Here is a 23,520-nt window from a genome sequence, read left to right as displayed (position 1 = left end):
TTGTGCTAATGTCATTTTTGGCTTAATCGGAGCAAACGGGAACTATTTTTCAAAACAACATTGCCAGAATACAATAAGATTTTTGTACTTTTTAAAGTATTAAATTTAAAGGATTTCTTTAATGCTCAAAATGATGTCAATGCTCATTCTGTAGATTTGGGAGCTAACGGAAGTATTTCGTCTTCCCTCTTGTCTAGTCACTAGATCTCTCTCTTTCCAAGTGATCAACAACCAATACAGGCGTTTGGTTAGGCAGCGTCTATCTCGAGTCAGATTTTTTTTCTATCTATTGTATTATGATATGGTATTATCATTTGTTTGAAATGTAGTGGAATGATTTGGGAGCTTTGAAAAAAAGGACTGAGCCCAAAATATGAAAGCATTAGTTGCCAGCAGCATACTTTGTCCCTCATGGCAGATTATTTAACCTTGTCTTAACTACTCGGACTGCGCGCCTCTCTTTCCTTGTCGTGCTATTAGAGAAGAGAAGGATACAGTCAATAGGAGGCTTTACTTTCTCTTCCCTAGATCTCAGACTGCGTGGGCCGGTAAACCGCAAGAGTCTTCCACGTGTGCTCACACGATGACATTAAAATAGAACAGAAGTGAAATAAGACACTTCCTGGTGACAATCAAAACGGACAATGATGATACTCACGTCGTAAAGCTTGGCGGAATAACAAAAGGATATTTGCGACAGATGTGATCTGATCTTCTTAAGACGCTCTGTGGGAGATACAGGGGGGGTGCACATTGTGTACCTGGGGTCGTCAGGGTAAGGGATTTACGCGTTTCGAGAGAGCTAGAACAAACCATGGGAAAAAAAGGACAAAAGGAAAGAAACACGTGTATTTTGATATAGCATGCCGTCGTATTAGGTCCTCTTTTGGACATTCCTTTCTCATTTCAATACTTAAAATGAAGGGCTCGCTTGGGAGATCATAAATGTGTTCCCCCGAAACGCAGCATGCGCCCCGACCGTCATAGTGAATGGATCTTAAAGGCTTATATCCTATTTCAAATTCCGTTGAAATATTTTTCCAGACCAGAGAATAAGCCCTTGAGAATATTGACCAGGGTTTACCAAAGAGAAGAAATTGATAGCTGTCAATAACTTCACCTTGTCTTTCCTCCTCGACATTAAGACTTTAACATGTCAAACGACGAGAAAAAAAAACTTTCTTGTATGAAAATGGTTTTCAACATTAAATGTAGCGAGGTTAACAAGCCAGGGAAACAAAACAGTGGAGACCTTGTAAACGGATAATTAATTTAATTACGAGATATTACGACACTTGTTAAGGCAGAAGTGGGGATGACTTATTAATGAAAGCGTTTAACAACAAAATGGGCCACCTTGTTTTGAGCACGAATCCCATACCACTATGTCCTCTTGCGAACATGTAGTCAGTGTATATCCAGATGGCTTTTGCCTTCGAGCGAGAGGTGTCGACCGGAAGAGTCGGTAGGCCTTTGTGTTTCCAAGCAGTCATACGCTTGTTTTTCAAACAAAGACTTAAGCAAATCTCCTTTGCTTTTCGCCACTCGAAAATAACCAAACCCCTTTGAGCTTTTCAACTCAAAGAAAGTAGTTAAAAAATTCCCTTTGAATTTCCTGAGCTTCCTTGAGCTAATTAACGCTCATTGTTTCTCCAGTGATCAGCGTCACTTAAACTATTCTTGTTTTTCCATGGGGATGGCCAATGAGATTGAATGATGAAGAAATCTTACGATCATTCTTATCTAAAGATCTTTATTACTGACGTTAGAAGGATTGAGAAAAGGCTCGGACTTAAAGCTTACACTTAATACAGTGCGTTGATTGGCTGAGAAGGTCTTTGCGGCTGTCACGCGTGTCACAAAAATACTCCGCGCTTGTGATGACGGTTGAATCAGACTCGATCACTTCGCCGCAGTTACGGGTCTGTCTTAGCAGTCGGTCAGTAATGGAAAAGTTCGCTGAGTTTGTCTCGTCCATCGGCCAAAGCGCGCGCTCGCCATCCTACATGCAACCGAATGCCCCGATTCCTCGGGCAACGGCAGCGCCAAACTCTCCTCCAGCTAACTACGTGAGTTGTGATATGGCCCGGCAACACGGTACACTCTCCATGAGCACTCAGTCCCAAGCTGGTAAAGTCAAAATTTTGTTTCAGTTTTTAATGTCGAAGTAAAAAGTTTCCGGAAATTGGCGCACATTATGCGAAGCTGTTGTGATTGATCTAATAGGTGGTGAATTGCCTTGCGTTCTGTAATTGTAATTGAATTTTACCTCTAATAATGTTTTGACACTTGTGTTTCAATTACTTCAACAGGGAAATTTTCGCCTCCCGTCGGAGGTTCTACCCAACTTTCTCCCAGTCCTCAGTCTTGTATGGAGATGGAAAACGAAAATAACGAGTCTTCTTCCAAACGTAAAAAGCGTCGAAATAGAACCACGTTTACTTCATTTCAACTCGAAGAGATGGAGCGGATTTTTCAGAAAACGCACTACCCCGATGTTTACACGCGCGAACAACTGGCACTGCGCTGCGATTTGACGGAAGCTAGAGTTCAGGTAAATATGATTTTTGTTGCACAATGATGCGCATGTAGAAGGTGTACTGCTTCCCGAATTCGACGAGTCTTTTGTCTTCGATGAAGTACGGCTTAATTTCTTACATGAATTGGATGGGCACTTTACGCAACCTGTTATACTAATTCAATTAAAGAGTGTTGTTGTTGTTACGTCCATGCGATAACGAAACGAGATTACAAATGTTATTGATAGACTGGATCTTTCCGTACGGTTTCAAGGTACTTGTTTGCCTGGTAGCTGTAAATTGCAAATTCGTTTGCACTTCAAGTTGTTACACAGAATTGAAAGTCGAAAGGGCACTCGACTAATCCAACAGACCCACTCGTGATTCTAGCTTCATCCAGTACGTGCTCTGTGAAGTGAACTTACCACGCAGGAGTAAAATGAAAAATTAAATATGTGGTCGTTAAGCCGAACTTAAGTTCTTCTTTCAGACTAAATTTCTAATGCGTTACCTTTTCCGGCAGTGCACCTTAAGTTAAACGCATTTCACGTGCTCACACCCATGGGAATTTTCACTGATTTTAAAGTTGCTTGAACCTTTGTCAGTGTAGAGGGAGTTTGTGGGGTAACGGTGCCAACATCCGCTTGTGGTACACTTTAAGTACAGATCGGGAAGATTTTCCTTTAATATCGACAAAGACATAACGTTTTAGGCAGTTTTTTCGAGACGCGGTATCCTGAAACGAAAGATTTGAGCGTCTGTGGTTGAGCGGTGCACTTTGAGAGACGTAACAGAACGACTATCGAAAGCGTGCAACTGAGAGATGTTGTCTTTCTTGATATATCGCAGTCCTCACCGCGAGAAAGATATTCAACGAGCGTTCTTGTTCATCGTTTTTCTCTAAGACTAATCCTCAAATGCTGTTTGAACATTTAATGGGACAGGAGCTATATGAGCCCAGCTGATCTGTCTTTGCGAGGTTGTAGAATTAGTAGCGCTACCGAAACGCGTGCTGCTTTCCTCTCATAAAGGAAATGACAGTTTGGTAACTGCTAGACATTCTTTACCGCATTCCTTCCTTGAACTTGAATTTTCATTGTGAGAGCATGCAGGGGTTAATATTCCTCTTTAAACGAAAGCTTTAATTTGTGCCTCAAACAGTCTTCACTGATCACACTGATCCAGTTTGGCAGCCTTTGTGGATGTTCCATGACGAGATGAAATCATTCTACCAGTTTTTTTTTTTTTTTTTTTTTTAACCTTGCTCAAAGTTGGACCTGTCGCCCATCATTTTTGTGCTTTAATACTATTTACATCCTTTTTATAACCAAACTGAAACCTAAGTATAAAGTCAGACATACATTTTAGGAGTACAGAATGTCAAAAGTAACAGTGTTGAAGTCTAAGTCGTTCCAGAATAATCTCGTGGAAATTCCTATTACTCTGCCAAAAATTTTGCTTCTAAGATATTCGCCCTAAAAGTTAAAGGAACTGAATTTGGTAAGTAAAGTACGAGATGGGTGTGAATTGGGGTCCGTGGTTTGCATTCGCTTTGCTGTGCAGATCTCACACTCAGACTCTGTGATTGTAGTTCTTTCATCAATCATTAGTAAATAACATCACCCGTTTAACTGCTCACCGTTGGTCCAAATGAGACCAACGCAAGATCCTAAACAGAGTTTTCAGATCTGAGCTAAATTTGAGCGCGAATAAGCACTTACACAAATTGCAATTCGTTACGCTAGAGGTTATTAAAACAATAAACACATTAGCCTGTTGCAATCACCCGCTATAAAAGCAATCAAGGAATCAAGTTTTAGAAAGCATCACGATTTATCAGACATAAAAAATCGTCTGGAAGCGGGTATTCTCTGGGTCTAAAATTTCTTAAGTTAGAACTTTCCTCATTCAGTTTGGTGATTGTGGAATTTTTATAAGCACTGATCGATTTATAGGATCTAAGGAAGGGCGTGAGCAAACACTGTTGTTTTGTTGCGTAATTGCAAGGTTCGCTAGCGGAAGATTTTGTAAATGCAGGGTTTTTTTATGCACATGTGAAGTCCATCGCTTAAAATCATGCCATTTGGATTTGAAGTCGGTTTTGCTGAAGCGGTACAAGGATATAACGTCCGATACCCATATTCGATGCTCAAAAATCTTACCCAGTAAATCGCTTATCTAACTCTTGATCGTAAGTGTTTTCCCTATCAATACTTCGATATGTATCGCAAGTTGCGAATGATGACTCAGCTGTCAGATTTAAAACTCAGAGAAAAACTTATCTCTTTCTTCAATTTGGAGATATAAGAGGCGGAAAATTAGTATTTGAAAATTGACAATGATTCGTACTGAACGTCGCGCTGATCATTTTAAGCTCTCTGTAATCTTGCCCTTGCCTTCGGAATATCGTGCACCTTATTTTCGCCAAAAATGTGGCGGTAACATCAAAGGAAACCCGATAAATCTTGGCTGGCGTTACACAGGACAGCCTGTCTAATGTCTGTTTGCTTTATTCTTCATGAGCAAATTGTAAACTTGTTAGCTTGCACCGCTAATGATTCTGTATGTTTTCCTAATTAAATGATTTGTCCAGGGCAATTTTCACTTCTATTCCGGGCAAATAAAAATACGCATTTGAAATGAAGAGGTCGCGTAGAAATCTTTGGTAACATGACGTTCTCGTCTTATCGAGAGAGCTCAAGCAAATCTGACAGCCGAATATTATAGCTGCTATTGAGACGTTATTTGCTGATCCTATTAACTATGACTAAATATTTAAATTTTCTTATATGGTCAAGGTTAGAGTTGTAAAGCAAACTCGCTTGTATCACCTAAACGCGCGTGTTTTTAGCGTTGTTTTTATTGACGCATTCGGAAAACTGATACCGGAAGTTGGGATGCATGTTGTCTGACTCTGTGATATTGCCGAGCCACGCAATACGTTTTTCTTGTCTGCTTATAGCTGCACATCACATCAGCGCCTCTGTTCAATTCTACTTTTGGAGCACTTTACTCTGACATTGTCTCTGTATAATTTAATCGAATTAACAAAATTATTTTAGGTGCACACTTAATTATTTGTTTTGGTGCGGATGCACCCTCGCACAGCTCGAATGTTCTTGTACTTTCACGTTTTGCCCCCTCTCTGACAAACTCGTGCTGGACTCATCTAACAAATTCAAGGTTCTTAAAGTTCCCAGATCCTGTGGCTTAAGCTGGAAGTCGTTCTCGGAAGTTTTCAGTCGTCGCCTTGAAATAGCTTTCTAGCTATCTTTAGCTTTCTTTTAGATTTGAGATGGTAGCCTATCTTTCAACATACAGCCAATTCCTGAGACTTCATCTTTTACGACATCGTGTTGTAAACTCTAATGCTGCATTTCAAACGTTTTAAGAGGGCTCACTTAAAAGAAGGCACAAGCAACCCAAATTTTTCTATTCAAATTTTATGCAGCGAAATAAAAATTGTAAAAAATTTTTTACCAAGTTTTGGCTATCCTTAAAGACAGTTTTACGGGATATATGTGTAAAAAAATTGTAGAAAAAATAGAATGACTGAAAGAGAAAGTACCAGGACAGTAATTAATTGTTGAGCTATGCTCTCGAAATCTTGAAGAGGCTAATAAGTTTATGATTATTCAAACCAAAAAAAAAAGCATCACTTACACCTACTGTATTTCAAAACTATTTTCGTTTGATATCTTAGGCTTACACTTGAAAGAGAACACCTTCCTTAAAGGGTTGGTCAGTGTCGTTTTTCAGACTCTGAAGAAGCTAAATGACGTAAGGGCATTTGGAACTAACAAGGCTCAACTCACACTGCAACCACTTAACTGATGGTTGATAAATTGTCGTAAATAGATTCCGTCGGCAAAATTAAAGAACCAAGAAAGGTTAATCCACGCGCAATGTGTTCAACAAGGCTCTTGAAAGTTGCACGCACAGTTTTCGTGAGAGAAGTCTGGACATCACGTCGGGTGGAATAAAAATAGTTACTTAAAAATTGAACTTTGCTAACTTGTGATCCAGCTGGTCCCACTGAAAGTCAAACTTAGTTTGGGAGCAGTCTACTCTCTACTCTTTCAAGACGAAATTAAGCGTAGTTATGTAGAGACGTACTGCGCTTGTAGTATTTATCGGAAAAATGATATCCCTCTGATTTCCACTTTCTTAACAGCACGCGTAATAACCAGATTTTGGTAGACTTTGAAAGAAGTTTGTTGTAGCAGTTGATCTTGGGTAGGCCTTGTCTCAATTTCTGTTTTAGTCATGACAGAGGAATCAGTGTTGTAAAGCTGCACTGCACTTGGAAAAGGAGAATATGTCAGAAAAGTTATTAGTATTTTAATAAACACTTCCCCTCTTTGAATAAATCAATGATAAGAGATAAGGTTGGGGTCGAGAGCAAACAGCGATTTGTCCGTCTGCGGTCGCCTTTGTGCATGTTTTCTTGCCTGATTTTATAACATACTGCTCAAAAGAAGAATTGTAGGTGAATCAAAGATAACGAATGTAAAGTGTAGAAATTAGGCTTGGTTTTTACTTTTCTCATGGTACAGTTTACCTTCAAGTTGTTTAGTTCGCTCAGTAGTATTTCCCAATTTGACCCCATTTGGCAACATATGTCGCCCATATGAGAAAGTCTTGTATATGATGTCTGTTTGCCTTGTCTTCATCAGCGTCGTTTTTGTTGTGTTTTTAGGAAAATTGAGATTTAGATAGACTTAGAAGAACTCAATTCAATGTTTTTGTTTTGGTGCTTTCATCTGTCGGGTCTTGATTTTTGCTTTTGAGTGTTAGTTTGTGTAAAATTTTGCATTAGCTTTATAATAGCAACGTTCTAAGATCTATTCCTTTTCTACCGACAACTTTTTGTTCCTTAGTGTTTGTAAGCGGCCTCGAAGTTTGGCAATTTTCTCAATTTAAACTATTTCAATGCTTTAAGTGATTGCATGCAAAGCTTCAGAGCAGAAGAAGCTTTTATTAGGCCATGAAAGAGCTGCATGAAGGAGAAGGTTTCTTCTCTTTTTCTGGTTCAGTAGTGAAGTTTTTTCTTTGTGGTGATTGCAGTTGCTAGATCGAGTATACTTCTAATGATTTAAGGCCAGAGGGTTGTGCTTTTAAAATAGAAATTAATCCCCCCAGAAAAAAGTCACCCTCCTGTTCATTGTGCTTTCAAACGCCCTGATTTTACTCATTTGTCTCGTTGGAATTGATTGTATGGTGCTAAATGATTATTTGAGAAAATTGGCACTTTTCAAAGCGCCTCTTGTAGATGCAAAGAAGTTTCTCGCGCGCATTTCACCATGAAAATTTTCGAGGTAAGATACTAGAATACTCACTATGCTTGCTTTCACTCTAATTGAAAAGTGAGCTATCCATTTATGCTGCATCAGTGTAAGGATGATATTGAAGATTTAACAAACACTTTCTTCTGGGTTTTACCTTTAGTTGAGTTCAATTCAGTGGCCGTCTACTCAAGCCTGTGCATTAATAGCTTTAATGTTGTATCTCTGCCTTTTGCAAAACTGGTATGAGAGTAATGTGATTTTGAAAACTGGTTTGTCTTAAAGAGTACGTTAGTTCAGGTAGCTAAACGAAAAAAGGGATTCAAGAGTAGAATCGTTAGTTTCGATGTTAGCTTGTCACATTTCCAGCCTCGTTGACTTAAGCGAGCTTATTAAGTAATTGTAAGCGGAATATTAGATTTACTTTTTACGTAACTACTTCTCGTATTTCTTTTTACTACTATCCTAGATCAGTTGTGTAATGCAAGGAACGGTTTGCGAAATGAAATCATCGTGCCAAACTTTGTTGCAGAATACTGCTAGTCGAACACGAGGATGGAAACTTCTTCAGTATTTCAATAGGTTGCGAAATCGTCTTTCTTTTTTACTGGATTTGTTTCGTTTGACCATAACTTTTGCAGTGAACAAGTTGCAAACTCGCTATATCATCCAAAAATATGGCAGGCGTCCTTTAAGGTGACTGCTGACCGAAGATTGGCTTAATTTTGCACTTTCTTAGGATTTTCGCCACATGATCGGTAGAAGATGAACTTTAATCAAAAATATTTTAATCGAGCTCAGTTCTCCACTCTTTCCTTGTCGCTTTTCTATTTTTAAATAACTGAATGTCTTCTTAGGTCGTTTAATCAAGGCTGGAATGCTAGCAACGGGAAAGTCGTTCGTTAACAGTGCAACTTCTTTGTTTCTCGAGGTAAAGAAATCTTTGAATATGACGTGAGGTTTGTGTAACCAGGAATGTTCATTGAAGCTGCGTTACATGACGTTTTCCTTACCATAGTGATGGTATTTGAATGGAGAAATTCTTAAAAGATGATATCCAGGAAGAATAAAATAAAAATCTGCTTAGAATTTTAGCGGCAGTTTTTCTGGCATACTCGAAAACCTAGTATTAATATGAAAAAAAAACCCGGATTATTTGCTGTCTTAGCGTGATTAAGAATATGCCAGCAGAATTTTCAAGGCTTAATACTTTCTCACAGCAGTAGTGTCTACAGTAATTGACACCCGTTTCACTAAAAATTTCACTACCAACAGCGAGTGAAATGTGTATGAAAGAAGACATATTTTAAAGAAGTACAAATATTCACGTAGCTCGCGCAAAGTTCAGTTTCACAGCAACTACGGTGCAGCACGGATATGATGCGGAGCTGAAAAATTTGTTTGCGTTTCTGAAAAAAAAGATCTACGATTAGATCGCAGAACGACATTTTTTCTGAGGAAAAGTTGCTAAAGTTCTTAGTACGATTTATATTAAATACTGAAAGAAAGCTGTGTACTAAGTCGTTATAGTTGGCCAGAGTTTGCTTATAGAAAACATGGTTAAGGAGGATATTTTCCGCAATAAATATATTGATTAAAGTGACCGCAAAGTTTAAATTTTTAAGTAAAGCGGGTTAAGCCCTTTTAAGTCAAATGGAATGCCAATGTTCTTGTTATCACAAGTAAAGTTGGTGTTTGCTCGAGTTGGCGACCAGCCCCAGGTCAGAAAAGGTTACTAGGAATAAAGGCGGAATGAGATTACTGATTGAATGCGATAAAACGTCCGCTATAAGTTTAAGAAGATTATCGCGTAACGTGAATAACGTCTATCATATCAACGCACATTCTGTTGCCTATAAATCGATGAAACAGCAGAGCCTTATTGCAAACCGCAGATATGTAGTTGATAGAAGAGTTATTAGTATTGCAGCTTTAAACAAATACGTGCCAACCATTGTTAAGAATTTCTGGGGTGCAAGTCGTGCGAGACGCGAAGGGTGGTGTTCTCTTTTTTTGTTCTGTCTCAAGTTTAAAACTCGTGGGTATGTTAACAGCAGTATTGGTGTACTACTAAATATAGTTGAGCAGGAAACCAAAGACCGTTTAGCCCTTGAAAGATATATATAAAAAACACATCTTAATCCACGCGGCAGTATAATGGGCGACATACACTTCTTGTTGTAGCGGTTAGGTCGGTGAACTGTGGAATTTTCTCTTTCGTGGCTTAAGCCCGTCACCGAAACATCTCCTCTTGACTTTCTGTGTGGGGATTTATTTTGCACGGATTTTTCTCTAAGGAAATGTTCCACAATTTTACTTAGTCAAGTAATAACAAAAGAATATAGCCATCGAAATTGGTGCAGTCTTTTTAATTTGCTTCCTATGTACAGAATAACTTTATTTCAAGAGACGTACTGAGACTAGGGCTAGAAACCAAAACTGTTCTCCTCGTCATTCAAGGGACCGAAATTCTTGGAATTCTATTAGAAGACGTGTACGGGACGTTGAGTACTTTTCGTGAAGAAATGATCAAACACGCTATAGAGATACTCAAAGAGACGTGAAAATTCAAGCCCTTTACATTGAAATCATTCCCTTTAGTCCTCTGGCATTCAAGTTGCCTCTACAATTCTGCTTGTCCATGTTAAATGATTGTTTAAAAGGGAACACCCCTCATCAAATTTGATGTTTTAAGTATCTCTTTACGATACGGTGTATGTTAATCTTTTACATACTTTTCTGACAAGCTAGAGAATGAATACAACTATCATTCTTTTCATAAAATGTTTTTGCATGGAGAATGAATTGCTCAATGCATACAATCTGAAAGGCCAAATATATCACTTCAGTCGGAACCTCGACCCCTGTAAACGCCGGATTTTGGTCACATACTGCTTTTTACCTTCTTTTTAGGTATTGTTGCAGCCAATTTGATTTTTGTAAAGTCTGTTTTCCATTTGTTTTTTTTCCCGAGTCTTGGAAAAGATAGCTCTCTTCTTGGCTGTGTCAGTCTCTCACAAAATCAGAAAAATAGAGGTGTAGCGCTATTTGGATCAATAGTTTCCAAGATTGAAATCTTCAGAAAATTAGTTCTAACACCCAGCTTGGATGGTACCATATAGAGGAACTTAACAAGTATCTGTCGAAAAGATAAGGAAACTACTTTCATTTCAATCGTTCAAAAACTAACATATGCAAACTTTTTCATTCCTTTTATCGATTTTAGCGAACTGGTCGCGGACGCGTTCTTTTTAAGAGAGGGCACATTCCATTCCGCACAAAGTTAGCCAATTGATTTTTTGTTTTCTTGTTTTTGACAATCAGTAGCGCTTTTGTTTACTTTAAATCTTAAAAGGTAAACTTTTGGCGCTTAAAGCCTACTATTGTCTTAAAGCCTACTATTTGTCCATAAAGCCTACTATGGAAATAGGCAAAATGTACATCGTTATCGCAGTAATCTTTTCTCTGAAGTTTCATAGGAATGCCAGACGCCTATTATTGTATAGTAGTTCAGTATTATTCTCCATATGACGGAGTTTCTAGAGTAATTAATGTCAACATTCCGTCATTGATGCCGGACACTTATGAATAGTATCTTTAATTGTGCATGGAAATGAAATCGAACTCGCGGAAAGGAAGATCCCATTTCTTCCACAGACGCGCGCAACTGTATCGCCCGTTTCAAATTACTGGTGATCGTGCTCGGCGCAGTTTTGTGATAGTTATAATAGTTTTAAAATCATCGCATAATTTGCATCGATCTTTGATTTTGCACAGCCTTAAAGGCCAATTTAACGAGTCGAATGGACATGAAGGGTGTGTAGTGAAAGGTTGTTGGAGTGTTTTACTTGTGATCACTGACAAAGATTAACTTTAAAACAAGTTCAGGAATTTCTGCCTTGAGCAAGGATCTTAGTTCTTAAGGCACGCGCTCGCGACTCTTTCGCCAACACATTCCTCATAGCGTACATAGTTATGATGAAATTTTTAATGAAATCACTTTGTTTCGCCCGTTCTATTTTATCGTTAACAAGTGTGCAATTTCAAATGATAAAAAGCTGGAGAGCAGATACGCGTAACCTCAGGGTTACAGCTGCAATCAATGTTCATTTTGAGACTCGAAAATAGGGCAGGAAGTGATCTGTTTATCATTGGCAAATGCTTCATCAATTCCTTTTTTTTTTGCTACAACGGCCCAAGAGATTTCCAATCAAAATGTGTTCATTACGACTAAGAAACTCTATTTAAATTCAAAGTCTCAGACAATTTTCAAAGCGCTCGCTTGTACGTCGGCCAAACGATTTGCCGATCTTCTAACTCGATTCTCCCGCAGTGTGTTGACGTTATGGAAAAGAGATCCAGATAGGCAATTTTAAAATAAATTTAATTACGATCAACTCTTCGCTGGTCTATTTGTTCAATAATGATTAGGGCAAACCCACGAAGATCTACAGGTCTGTATCTCTTAAGATAAACTCGCGTTTTGCTTAAAGAGACTTTTGTTGGTATACACCTAAATTCCTAAAGAAATCCGAAAATTACCAGTGTTAAAATTGTAGTGTTTATTCCCTTATGTGTTATCCAATTCAGCGTTTCCTTTTTTGTGGAAAATATTTTAAGTGTTAATCAATTTAAGACATTTATTGTGTATTTCAAAGTCGTTCTTTTTGCACCAAAAAAATGTATTTGAATTACCCGAAGACAAATTCCACATTTAATCTGGATTAGTTGTGCAAGTTGGCACAAAGGAAACACTGGATCACTTCGAAATCAGTGGGATTTTGCAGCCGCAGATATTTGTTGTCATATGTCCGATGTCGGTTATCCAGCTTTATGGTTTTTGTGGCAGATTTTTGAAGTAAACAAGTTCGAGTAAAAAAAGAGGTAATCTCATTTTTAAATCTTCAGAATTTTGCTAAGCTAACACGACAGCACAGTTTTAACATAGTGATAATTCTCTTATAATCTTGCAATTTCTTTGAACTGAAACCATTGTTCTTGTCTGCAAAAGCCATTAATTAACCAAGCCACAAAGTAAGAACAATTTGTCGAGCTTGAAAAAATTATTCAAGGATAATCCTGCTGGATATTCCTTGCCGCTCAACTTTTATCACTTTGATGCTGTGTTAGCTTGACCTAGCAAGCCCTTGTGGGTTCTTGAAGGTCTTCAAGAACAATAAATCTTAACGAGTCTCTCACTTTTTAATTAGTATTATTCGCTGTAAACCTTCACGTTAGTAAATTGATTATGTCGATAAGGATTGTTGCGTTTAAATGTGACAGCTTGCTTTCGTCTCCTTTTAAGTTGGACTAAATTTCACAAGCGTGCTCCCGTTCAATTTGAAACTGTTGACTGAAAACCAGGCGGTGCGTACACCCTAAGGCGGTGCGTACATCTAAGATGATATGATATGCCCTCATTAGAATCTTTGATCGACTGGTCGTCCAGGCTACATCAAATCGACGAGATATTGAAGTGATAATTGTAAAGAGCACAACGTGAACAGACAGGAAAAGGTAGTCGTAGACTTTGCACTCAAAAAGTTTGAAAAGGAATCTCTCTTTTGTTTTTTTGAATTAGCGTTGGTAATAGCACAAACAGACGACAATAGCTTAGTTCCCCGTTAAGTTAATACCGTTCATATTTACACTTGGCGCCATAATCTATCTTGATAACGATAGTTGAGAAGCACTTAAAATTGATCCTTGCTTTAATCTTTGTTTACCCGTTCTGCTTTTGTTAACTCGAAGTCTTTGGTTTCGTCATATAGGATGATTTGTAGCAACAGACAAAACTTGTCGTAAAAGTTACTTAAGATGACTTTAAGAATGGCTTCGGAGGTGGAAAAGCTGGGGAAAATCAAATGAATATTCTGAGAGCGCGCATGCGATTGACTCTGTAAAAGCTAAGTATGTCGAATTAAAGCGGACTTGAAGCATAACTGGATATATTAATGTTTGTCGCGTTGGAGATGGACCCCAGGTCAATTTTATGAGACTGTGGTACAGTAATCCTTAGAAATCCTCCTCCGTTAGCAGAGATGTCAAGATTAGGAGACTATCTCATTGTAAACTGACGTTTACAGCTCATGTTTGAGATGTTAAAGCAGTAAATAGTCGCTTAAAATAACACACCTCAGACCTGTGATAGGAACTTAGCAGCAAAGGTCAAATGTAGTATTTGCGCGGCTCACTGAAAAAAAGCAAATTTTTTCTGCGTTTTTTCTTCAACAAAAAGTTCGTTTCGGTTTTCAAACTTAGATTAGTTTCAGAGGTCTTTTAGGTGAAAAATTGTCCCAAGTGGGTGTTTTGAAATGTGCACTAACGGATGTACATCGCCCCAAGCAGTGTGAGAGGAAATTATGTTTGAAACACATGTAAACGCGAAGTTTAAAAAGACAGGCGTACGTTGATTGCGGTAACCATCCGCCACACGGTGTGTCATCTTGGCGGATTTCAGGGCAAGCTGAGATGAAACCGCGTCATCTTTTGTGTCTACGTGTATTGTGTTTTTAAGTGATTCCTCTGTGGGCCAAAGTGCTATTTTGAGAAAACTGTCAAAACTCTTGTCTTGTGTGTGAAGATTCGCTGCTTTCGGTCAGTGAAAAACAATGTTTGTTAGTGTTTGCGGTGCTTTAGTGGGATGTTGATGTGTTTTCTTGCCTGCTGTGTTTTATCGCGTGATATTTCCCGTTTCGTGATTAGTCAATTTTCGTTTCTGCTTTGTACAACTTGTCACGGAAATGGCGGGCTCTGTTAGAGGACGTGGCTGTTGTATTATTACCGTTAGCAGTCCCGGTGAGATGCAGAGTACCTCAAAAGGATTTAGTTTTGGTGTTAGATTCTCAACAATGTCGGGATCCTTTCTAAAGTAATATCTAAGGAATTAAAGGAATTAAGGCACTGTATCACATTGACAACTCCTTCTGCAAACTTTGGGACTACGATCTCTGATACAAGAACAGGCAGTTAGGAAAATGAGAACGCTAAAATGCAATGAAACAAAAACTCTAGGGGTAGTAGTATGATGTTTCAAGCCGTCGCCGTGCACTAAGGCACCCAATTAGAACTTAATTAAAACATACTCTAACATGCGCTGAGGAAATCTTATCGTAAGATCTATCCTCTACTCCATCCGAATTTATGCTGGCTTGGTTTTTTCCCCAGAAAATTTTACTAACATGGACTCGGACTTTTTAAAGTGAATTAGTCAAAGAAGTGCCTTTTTGTGAGGTCAAATTTTTCCATCTTACGAAATGTGGTGGAGGTTTTTTCATTGACACCATGGAAGGCGATAGCTTCTGAAATAGGCAACTAGCATAACAAACCGTATCAACGTATTCCTGAAAATGCTAAAGAATATATGTGCTGTTTTTGATGTAAAGGCTTGTTTACAAAATGTCTGGAGCCTTTTTGTCTAGACATTGCAATCACCCTTCGTGCTCCTGAAGGCAGGAAACCCGCAGGTAAACAGATATATCTATTCACAACAAGACGCAAATTTCCGGTGTATGGTGTACAAAGGTTTGCGCTAACTCTTTCAGGTATGATTAAATTGTTGTGTGTTGATGTATACCTCAAAGGGCGTGTCACGAGACACACCATCTGTTCTTTAGTTCCGCGTGAGTGAATACACAGTCGTGGAAGTTGCAAAAGGAAACGAAAATCGACGATTGCTTTGCCATTGTTTGCACATGAAAATGATTTGTGGCCTTGTTGTATTTTTTACTGCTTTTTCAGAACAAATTATGTCTATTCTGGCACTTTAAACGCCTTTTTTCGTTATGCGTTTACCATGCAACCTCCTGTATTTCAGAGGATTTATGTCTATATTTAGGGTCAAAAACGTGTGAAGATACGAGAGAACATATGACTGAATGATGGGGGCAAAAGCCTTACTCTTCTTATCACTTAATGAATTTCTGGACACTTGTAGTTCCACAAGCCAATAGCCTCTTTCGTCTGTGACAAATTGGCAAAGGCTTCTGTTCTGTTGTATTCTCTACAGGAGGCCTTGACGTGTCAAAATGACGTTGACTTCCTTTTAACAGAAATTTCATTGTAAATAAATTAACAATCAGGGTTAAGTAGTTTTTCTATGTTTGCTCCTATTTTTGTCTTGTAAATAATATTCCCATGGAATGATATCAACAACAAATACACTGAATTTTCCATTCTCTGCTTCCTTATCGAAGAATGTGAAACTTGGTTGCTTTAGGGTGTGAAAAATGCAAGTTAGAAACGTTTTGAATTTTTGTTCCAGTAACAAAGGTGCAGCCCATTAATGTTCTAGTCCTCTGTTTTCATTAGAACAACCAGGAGAGGATTTTTCAATGTCCTCTCGTGAAGCGAGTCGGTTTTTTTAGCACCTATATTTATGTCCTCAGGTCTATTCGCGATCAATTCCTTTATTCCTATGTTTGCGTTAGGGGTGATACGGTGGAGGGAAATTAGATGCTAACGCTCCTAGGGATTAAAACCTATTCTTTACAATTGGACGTGTAGCCTTTTGTATGGGAGTGCCCCCCTCCCGCCCAGTCTCTCCTAAGTTACCAGTTCAAATTGGAAACAAATGGAGTTGCCTTCGATTTGCGTGTTAATTTTTTATTTCATTTTCTTGTCGGTGTTAAAGGGGATTTGCTGAATTCAAGAGATGTCCTTTTTCTTTGTAGAGTTTTTGTTTGCACCCGTTGACAGCATGAAAATTTCTCACGACATCCTCCAACAGATGGCTCAAGCCGTGATCCTTTTGTAGAATTATCAGTCAGACTAAGTTCGCATCATATTGTCACCAAACAATTACCTGCCATCGAAATTGACGTGAATTTGATATCAATGCACTGGTAAATTTTAGGTGTTCTTGGGCAAGAACGTAGGCTGCATAGAAAACTCTAGTCTTCTCTTATCCTACCTAGAAATGAGGAGGCTTTAGCATAGAGCACAGTCAAAGAGGGCTGGGTTTTCTACCCTGCAGGGTAATTGTGTGGTGTTCTTAGACAGGATACTTAATTCTTGTAGTGTCTGCCTTACCCAGGAGCATTACTTAATAGCAGTGAACCTTCAGGGTAACCTGACGAAATGTGCTAGGGGCTGTGAAATAGCAATTCGCGTAGTTGTATTATGCCTCCAAATCCGCTCCAGTCCCTCAGCCAAAGCTATTCCCCTCCAGTTTCTGTTTGAAGAGAATGTGTCTTTGCAAACTACGCTATGATAAGGAACAGGAAAATTCATGTCTGTTACTTGGTCTGGAATGGTAGATTTTCAGTCAAGTGTTACTTAAATGATGTATATTTTTTAAAGTTTTAACTCACCGTTGAAATTCTCTTAAACATTTATCTTTAGGTTTGGTTCCAGAATCGTAGAGCCAAATGGCGTAAGCGTGAACGCTTTGCCCCAGTCCCCGTCCCAGTACGGTCACTCACCATGGGACCCATTAACGATCGACATCCTCAGGCCCCAGCTTGGTCTCGTCCATCTAACAGCTGTATGAACCCGACAGGGCATGGGGCGGGTCCAATGCCTCATCACATGTCTGTACCAAGTTATGCGCCTGTTGTTCACGTGCATCATCAGTTACCACCAAACAGGCATTCTCCGCGGTCGCCTTCACCGGAGTCTCCTCCCCACTGCGCTAAAGTGGGTGCCATGACAACGTCAACTTCGCGGAATGAAAAGATCCCCAATTGCACATCCCAACGTCACCATTTCACAAAACACGGCCCTATCAAGCAACTACCACCTTGCGCACATGCTCCACAGCAACGCGCAAGTCACTCTCCTGGTGACGGTTGCCATGGCTCGCCCGGCTATATGACGTCACAATCTTATTGCGAGGAACGCGAGCCCGCGTTACAGAGTCCTCAGCGTCACAGCTCGAGTATTGCCGCTTTAAGGATGAAAGCCAAAGAACATGCTGTAGGAGTGGATATGGGAAGAACACTGAATGGAAGAGCAGAAGTATGAATCAATTCGCGGTTTTTCCGCAATAGAAACTGCTCATTGCTTATATTTATTCATTCTGATTCGAAGAAGCTCACCTCAGACTGATTGTCTTGGGTTGGCTATGCGATGCTAGTACGATAATTCTATACATAACATTTTGCTAGAAGTTAGCTCAGAGCGGGTTAGATATTGCAAAAACCAAAAGCATGAGTACAACAGTATAAACAGTTTATGTCTGATTTAAGCCTTAGATCTTCGTTTATAGTAAACAATCCTTCTTCCAGATTTTCTATAAAAATCTTTTTTCCTTTTTACCATGCCTTTCAGACCTCTATTGATGTCAGCGTATCTAGCATGGCATACCACCCTTAGATTGTGCTTCTTTCTCATCGCTTTTAGTTTGTCTCCATTTTCCATTTTGTTTAGAATCGGAATATTAATTTTAGCTGATTAATTTTCAGAACTCTCTCATTCCCTATGTCACTGCATTGTCATAGACACCGTTGTCATAGAGACGTACCGTGATGGCCACTTGTCCTGGTCGTCTGCAGTGATGAACGCTGGGTATGAAGTTTGCTGAAAAGACACGGGAGTTTTAAAAAATATATAATTTTTTTAATCTTAACCATGTCCTTTCACTCTGACGGGAATCATTCACTGGAAAAAATATTTGTAAAAGAAGAGAAAATATTCTGTTGAATTAGAATTTGTTGGCAAAAGTGGGGATAAAGATAAGAAACAACGTATCGGACTGTGTGGAGCGATGTCAGTGTCTTACTTACTGCGACCCTAACTCTCTCTTAACTCAACAAAAATCAACTGAAAGCAAGTTAGGGTTAATGTGTGTTAGGGGAGGGGAAGGTGCGAAGTTGTTCAGATTACTGAAATTGATTCAACTCTTTCAGGGCGTACATTTTGGAAGTGTGTCATTTCTTGGCTGCCGTTATTGTTTTGACAATCTACAAGGGGTATATCCTTGGGGTGAAAAGTGCCATAACTGTGTGTTAATGGTTAGAAGCAATCACACAACGTGCGTGCGTTCCAAATGTCGTTCAGCAGCAAATTGGCTGGCTTGTTTCCAGTTTAACGTAGCGAATCTCCTCTTAACAAATCTATTCATTCCGCTGTTAACAAAAAGCTTGTTCCATTAGTGGACGTTTCCTTTAAAATAATGGGCTTGTTGTGTTGGTTTGGGTGGTAGAGTATTAGTTTAGAGAAAAAAAGAGAGGAACAAAGCTGTTTGAGTAGAGGGAGAGAAGGGCGGGTATTTGGTGAATTGCTTTGAGATGTTCTCATAAAAAGTCGATTTCCTCGGTTTTCACGCTATGATACAATTTATAACTGTCCTTCCTTCTGGATTAAGACTTGGCATTTGCTTGTTCAAAGTATGTTCTAAATACGCGATAAAATGGGTCATGTAATTTAGCTTAACTTGTTCATGTCTGGCCTTGCTCGTAGCATTCTGAACGGAATTAGAGATTATTATTGTATCAATTGCTTTCTTGATGTACCAAATGTGGCTGATATTAGGTGGTAAATTTATGTTTTTAAGCCTAGAAGTATAAAGAGACGAATTGTTTAAGATATGATGAAGATAGTATAAAATTTGCTTTTTTAAACGTGGGGTCTAATCTCCATTGTTAGTTTGTGGCAAAGAAGACGCTCTTAAGTTTAATATAATCAAAGGTTAGGGTAACCATCAAGGTGCCTCCACTTCCATCAAAATGATTAGTATGATTCTCGTAATCTGATGCAACGCTCTACATTTTTGCAACCTACAATTTAGCCGAAGTGGAAATGGAATGGGTCTCGTGTTTTGGAAATTTCTTCTTACCATTCAGTACTATACTTTGAATGGTAGTTTGTTTTGATTATGGCTGGTTTGGCGATGCAGCCTTTTTTACGTTCACTGATCGGATTGTTTTCTTGTAATAGTCCTGTGATAAAGTTGTTGTTTATTAAGATGTGCAATAAGTATTTTAAGGACCCTTGCATCAGTGTGTTAACCCTTAGTATCAGTTTCATATTATCAATAGTCATTCTGTTCATTTCTTTGGATGACAAGGAGAATTGAAGTAACAGTCAAAGAACCTTAGGTTGGCGATCATTTTTTGTATTCTCTTGCTCTCAATAAATGATTCGGTAGTATTTATTTAAGGAGAAATTATATGCCGATCACTATAGGTGTCAAGGGTTAATCCAATAGGAATATCTCTATATCTTTCGTTGGTTTTAAGTTTGACTGTTTGTTTTTACAGAAAAACAGGCAACTCTCTTCTTGACTGAAGTCTGCAATGCGCAATTCTCGTCTCGTTAGAGAAGATATTAGTTCTGCATTTTAACATCTCATTCAGAAGCTACACCTTTGGCTTAATTTCTTGGTATATCTGGAGAAACTCTAAAAAAAAATGTTGTTGCGTAAGGATTAAAAGGCAGATCTTGTTAACTTGATTGCAAAGAAGTGTTGTAAGAAAATTTTATGCTTAACGCGAGTAATTAAGCTTGGCATTGTGAATTATATTTCAAGTTATGTTCATGAAATTGTATACATAAAGAAACGGTTATTTTGATAATGTGTCCTGCTATATTTTACATATGAGTGTTGTAATTAAAAAATCTGTTTCTGGAAGACATTGTAAATGTCGTTGATATTTGATTCAAATCCAAACAGACCAGCATCACTCCCTATCTTAAAAATGATTGAACTTGATATACTCACCGACAGATAAGAATCTGTGAACTGGAGATGGAAAACGTGTCAAAAGCCGTGAGGGATTTGTATGAGTTACTATTAGAGTAGTGTAGGATTTTCAATTGAGTGTCGAAAGCAATCCACCATTCCTTTGGTTTGCTTTACTTCGCCTCAAAGTAATTTTACCTCCTGTGAGTGGCTCAGAAAACTCGCGTTACTCTCTCAACCAATCAGATGCGAAACTAAAACCGCATTTTACCGCGCTTTAGGCGGCTGCTTGTTTTTGCTTTACGTTCTCATTGGTTATGTTCCTTCTAATAGTGGCTGTTGAGATAAAATGTTTGTTTAGTTTAACGAAAATCAATCGAAAAGCGCTCGAACAGGAACAAGAATTGCGATTCAGTTGGATAATGAAGTTTTCTTACGTATTCGGACTTTGTCCTCGTTGTCTGGTAGAGAAACATAAATCGCTCGTGAATGATTTGAAAAGCCGAAAGGAACGTAACTGGACCGCGTCATAATTGTGATTAGTGAGAGTGAGTGCAGCGAAAAAAGTTTGCTCGAATGTCGAGCTCTTTTTGATAATTTCGTGCCGTGAAGAAGTATATAGGTTTTATAATGAGGAAAATTCCAAAGAAGTAGCAAAAGCGATTAACCCAGACTTACTTTTCGATGGGGGGTGGAGCCTCGTCTTGGTTGGAGGGTTTCAAATTTTAGAGGGTGGAAAATTACGTAAACCTTATGATCAGTTAAAAGCCAAGTTTGTTTGTAGTCCCTCAATAGCTGGTCTGCACCGCATTATGGGTGAAAGAGTATTAGATTTTAGACATGCTCAATCCGATTGAAAATGGGAAATCGGGAAATAAGTCAGCAGAGAAGACGATTGTTTATTCAACGGTTTGGCACCGCACCACATTGTTCGTTGTGACAGTACTTTATTGAGTTCTAAATTACAGTTCCAAATCATTCAGCGCATTAAAATGGACCACTGGCTGTATTAGTATGAACGGTTAGAGAATACGCGCCCTTTGTTGGTGACAGAAACTACTCGTTCCGTTGTTGAATGGAGTCAATGTATGGAAAGTTGTGGCCGAGAACAAAGGATTTGAAAAGTTTAAAATTTGATCTGACTGTATTATTGTGATGGCGAATCCATCATAATCAGTTTACAAACTGCCAATTTGCCGCACAAATACCAAGTGTAAACGTAATTACGTTTAATTAATCTAATTCCCAGGGCTTTGTTTACACCTGAAGAGTTTCGTACAAACTCCAAAGGACACATTTTAATAATGTACAAATTGCCCTGAAAATCGTCTCCTGTTATTAAGTGAGGGAGATGTAAGATTGGGCTAAGAAATCTTTTTTCGTACGAGTGAGGTATTTAATGCGTGGGCGCAGTCTCAAAACTTAATGTGGACTTCGTAGACAAAAGACAGCAATTTTTTTCCTCTACAGCCAATAAAATTTTGCGGCGCCATGTTTACAAAATATCTGACACCTGGCATGGTATTGTATTTTTATGTTTACAGTTGCCACTTTCAGATATCGAAGTATTCATAAACACCACAACCTTTCCAGCGGCTAAAAGCCTCTAAAAACGTCCAAAGCTTAACAAAACGTTTCTCGATTTTGATAGATTAAAGCTATAACGGTTTCACTAGTGCCATTGTTAGATTGTTAAGCGGATAGGTTACATCTCCACAATTAGCCAACATCTCTTGAGGGCGTTGGAATTGAATTTTTGAAATATTTTGTTTTTCATTTTGTGCAGAGTAATTAAGACTAAGCTGGTAAGATTAAAATCGCCGGAATACACATAGTTTTGGTTCAAATGTTGGTGGTATTGGTGTTGTTCATTACATAAAGCGTCATTTCAAATTTTCGGGTACCACGGCGTTCATTTACACCTACTTCATTGTATGGAAATTTTATGCGGTCAAAAACTACGAGGAATTTGAATTTTTTAGTCTCTTGAGAAGGATGTCATGTTTTTTGCCATGCCAGCAGAGTATGTGTTCATTACAAAGACTCGCGGCGCCTACAATTCCCGCGCAAATGGTAAAGCGATACTTAACTGCGGTTTGAGACCATTGAAATCGATCGCCATATCAGTCTGCTTCCTACAGTGAACTAAACGTGCCACAAGAAGGTACCAGAGGAGAAAGCAGAAAGCCAAGGTAAGCAGATTTAAACGTATATTCGTCGTTTCCGCATCATCCCGATCAGCTTTCGTAGGCGGAGGAAAAATTCATTGTTCATTCACAGAATGAGCTGCCTGAAAGTTGCTGGTTTACACGCTCGCCCGTCACGTTTTGCTTGGAGGTATAAGCTAGGTTAACTATGTTTTGGTCAATTCGCCATCAAATTGTTTTATGAGCAAATCGTGTTCGGGAGAAACAAACTACATGCTTTTCACGCGGAAGGGGAAATGCACAGTAATTTTGAGTGTCGCGATAGGCAAACGAAAAACGTACGTTCGGTGTCTTTTTCTTTTTCTGACCGTTCAAATCAGAAAAGTAGACTGTTCGTAATTTGCCAATTGAAGCGTTGCAAACGGTAGCACAGATTTTCTTGAATTGCAATTTTTTTCCCTTATACTTCGGTCATTAATTTAAAAACTTGAGTCGGTGAATTAGATAATAAGGCTTGTATGTGGCATTTGCCATAAAAGAGCGGCTCAATGATTATGTCCGCCGAAAGCCCGGCCTCCACAATAGCCCCCGTGATATGAGTGGACCGGGCTTGATACCCAACTCGCTGCTTGTGTTTTCATTAAGCGAAGTCTAACCTTAAAAGTCACGGGTGGGAGGAAGGCGACGAAGCTCACGGCCTTTGTTGTCAGTAAGCTGGGCGATATCGTCTATGGCAACTGAAATTCATTCGCGTCGAAATTCGACGGAAACCGTCAACGGAACCGTCGACCGTAACCGTATCCATTTAAACTGTGAAATTAATCCGTCTGCGACATCATAGACTGTGCCTGTGAATTTTACGACAACTCGTGATGTTCATAGGACAAGGCCAGGCGGTTCCAGGTCCATTTAAAGTGACAACAGCAATTATAAAGAACTTGTTCGGG

The 23,520-nt window shown here is 38.9% G+C and overlaps 1 pseudogene; it reads left to right on the top strand.

The window, feature by feature from the left end:
* The first annotated feature begins 1,777 nt into the window (after positions 1-1,777).
* On the top strand, positions 1,778-18,480 carry LOC131795483 (retinal homeobox protein Rx1-like; annotated as a pseudogene).
* The last annotated feature ends 5,040 nt before the right edge of the window (positions 18,481-23,520 follow it).

This window comes from Pocillopora verrucosa, chromosome 8, assembly GCF_036669915.1.
Source record: "Pocillopora verrucosa isolate sample1 chromosome 8, ASM3666991v2, whole genome shotgun sequence".
Taxonomy (NCBI): Eukaryota; Metazoa; Cnidaria; class Anthozoa; order Scleractinia; family Pocilloporidae; genus Pocillopora; species Pocillopora verrucosa.
The sequence above is the reverse complement of the archived record's forward strand: the minus strand, read 5'-3'. Positions and strand labels throughout refer to the sequence as shown.